Source organism: Gossypium hirsutum, chromosome A04 (assembly GCF_007990345.1).
Source record: "Gossypium hirsutum isolate 1008001.06 chromosome A04, Gossypium_hirsutum_v2.1, whole genome shotgun sequence".
Taxonomy (NCBI): Eukaryota; Viridiplantae; Streptophyta; class Magnoliopsida; order Malvales; family Malvaceae; genus Gossypium; species Gossypium hirsutum.
The window spans coordinates 14,457,161-14,460,335 of record NC_053427.1 but is presented as its reverse complement, the minus strand read 5'-3'; the positions used below and the strand labels follow the sequence as shown (position 1 = coordinate 14,460,335).

General features: G+C 35.3%; 1 non-coding gene across 1 annotated transcript; it reads right to left on the bottom strand.

Moving 5' to 3' along the window:
* Positions 1 to 1,877: 1,877 nt before the first annotated feature.
* Positions 1,878 to 1,984, bottom strand: LOC121228609 (small nucleolar RNA R71). The gene has a single exon (XR_005926185.1). It is a non-coding gene; the product is annotated as a small nucleolar RNA R71 (small nucleolar RNA).
* Positions 1,985 to 3,175: the final 1,191 nt, after the last annotated feature.

Sequence of the window (3,175 nt, the reverse complement as noted above, 5' to 3'; positions counted from 1 at the left end):
AAGATGACGTAGCACTCAGTCCATGTCACTTTCAACCAGCTGTACTTGTACTAGATAAACTACTCTGAAAAAGAGGAAGTAAAAGGTGTGTGCTGAGAGGGAGGGACCTACCCTATAAAGGATGAAAGAGAAAAGAAACAAAAAGAGGGGATAAGGATTTTGGGAAGAGAGGAATTGGAGAGCAGTTTTTATCTACATCAAATTCTCGTGGAAAATTTTAGAGAAAAGAGTGTAGAGGGTAGCAACTTACAGAGCAAAAAATCAAAGATGCAAGGAAGGGGAAGAGAAATCTGCCCTGGGTTTTGCATCAAATTTTAGTATTAAAGTGAAAGCTAAGTAGCGATAGCTTCCTACAGTTCTGCCTTTATTTTCTGATTTGAACTTTGTGATTCGTAAACTTGAATGATGATGTTGAATGGTTTTATTTTGGATTTGAATGTCCAATCCATGAGCTAAATATCATTGGGCTGGAATTATTTGGGTGAATTTTTAATATCTTTAATGCCTATGGTCTAATTTTCAGTATATCACTGTTCCGTTCGATTTGTGATTATTTTAAATGTATGCATGCAATGTCTAGACATAGATGGTTGTATGGTATGTTGTTAGATCTGATTTAATTCTAAAAAGATTAAATAAATTGGACTATTATCGGTTGATACAGGTGAGTATTCAAAAGAATATTCGCAGTACTCTAGACGTAGAAGTTGCGATCTGTATAGGGAAAGGAAAAATAGTCTGGATATCGTTCTCGAGTTCTGCAGACATCCAAAAACTCAGAATGATAGCTTACAGTCTATCTCTCGAAAGAAGTAGACTATAATAGTGAATCCCTGAGCAGTAGAATAGTCAAGATTTTTACATGGCATTATTAGGATATAAAAATAACACCTGAGTAATTCCAACCCTTGTCATTCAACAGTACAAATCCTCCGCATTTATTCTTTGAGAATTGCCACAGCATTTCAATTGTCCTAGCATTTTTTCATTCATAATTGCTTTTATTAATTCATTGATTAATTCTCTACATCAATTTTTTATATGTTTCTTTTGCACAATTTGGTTAGTCAAATTCATAGTAATAACATAACCATTTTTTAATCAATTCTGATCCCTGTGGAGATGATACTCACTCATCACTTTATTACTTAATTCAATGTGTATACTTGCATATTTGCATTACACATTCACACGCGAGAAGTTTTTAGCGTCGTTGCCGGGGATCGGCAATATTGGTGAAAATTTGGTATGTTATTACCTCTTTAATTTTGTCAGTTTAGCTTAATTATTTGTTTTGATTTTTATTTTTTTAGGATTTTTGTTGATGTATGAGTAGAGATATTTCTGCACTTGAAGAGTATTCTTTTGATCTAGAAATTTAGAGAACCTTGAGAAGAAGGAGAAAAGAATTGCGAGAAATGGAAAGAATTAGAATTGATCAGGTTAGAGAAGAGCCATTACATCATAATGGAAGGGACGCTGAGATTCCTTGAATAATAGATGACAGAGACAGACCCATCAGAGAACATTTAGTGCTGATATTGGATTATCTGAATCCAAGAATTTTCAGGTTGTATATTCAAGCTCAACCTTTCGAGTTAAAGCCTGTGATGTTTCAAACGCTACAAATTGTAGGGTAGTTTAGTGGATTGACTACTAAAGATCCACGTTTGCACTTAAGATTCTTTTTGGAAGTCCATGATTCATTCAAGTAGCAGGGTGTTCTTGAAGATGCCCTAAGATTGAAGTTATTCCCTTATTCATTGTGAGATCGTGCCACAGCATGGTTAAATGCATTGCCGTTAGGTAAGGCGACATCTTGGAGTGAACTTTGTCAAAGGTTTTTGCTAAGATATAATCCTCCAAACATGAATGCCAAATTGAAGAACGATATTACATCCTTTCGACAATCTGAGGATGAAACATTATATAGGGCATGTGAGTGATTCAAGGAGTTAATTAGAAAATGCCCAATGCATGGTTTTCAATGTTGGATGTAAATGGAAATGTTTTATAATGGATTGAATTCGCATTTGAGAATGGTGATTGACACATCTGCTAATGGTACTTTGCTCGATAAATCGTATAATGAGGCATATGAAATTCTGGAGTGGATAGCAAACAACGATTATCAATACCCCACTATAAGAGTAGGGACTGGCAGAAGAGTTTCTGAAGCAATGGAACTTGATGCGATTACTTCCTTAACAGCTCATGTATAATTTTTAACGAGTATGATTAAAACACTTAAATGACCAGCCATAGTGCAAGAAATGAAAGCAATTAAGTTAGCATGTGTTTATCGCAGAGAAGATCATGTTTTTGATGATTGCCCATCGAACCCAACCTCAATTTATTATATAGGAAATTTCAATTGCAACAACAACAACCCATATTCCAACACATATAATCCGGGGTGGAAGCAACATCCCAATTTTAGCTGGAGTAATCAAGGGGTGGGAAATTCTAGCAATGCTATTCGACAGGATGTTGTGAGTGCACCATCTAGATACAATCGACCCATTCCACAGCAAAATGCTCAGCAAAATTCAACTTCGAGTTCTTCATCTATGGAAGCTCTATTGAAGGAATACATGGCCAAGAATGATGCTATCATTCAAAGTAAAGCTGTATCTTTAAGAGCTTTAGAAAATCAAGTGGGGAAAATTACCAAAGCATTTAGCTCAAACTGCAAGGAGCACTGCTGAGTGATACCGAAAATTCACGATCTCAAGGGAAGGCCATTACACTCAGAAGTAGTATGCAACTACCAGGAGTCATTAATGACACTAGAAATAAGAATTCAGATTTCACAAATAAGAAGAATTCAGAACTAGTAGTGGAGCAGGCTACAAAAGAAAAGAGCGACCAAAAAAATGTTGAAGAAGATTCATCTTATATTGCCAATAAAACTTCCATTGCAAAACAACCTCAACAAATGGAAGGAAGGCCATTACCACATTTTCCTCAGCGTTTCCAAAAATCTAAGCAAGCTTTTTAATTCAAGAAATTCTTGGATTGTAACACCCCTCATCGTATTCATTGCTGGGATAGGGTTATGGAGCATTACTGGACTTATTACACAATTAAACATACATTTCATATACATTTTCAAATTCCAAATAAAAATCATTCAAAATCATTCATATTGTCCCTAATACGAGCCTACTAGTCC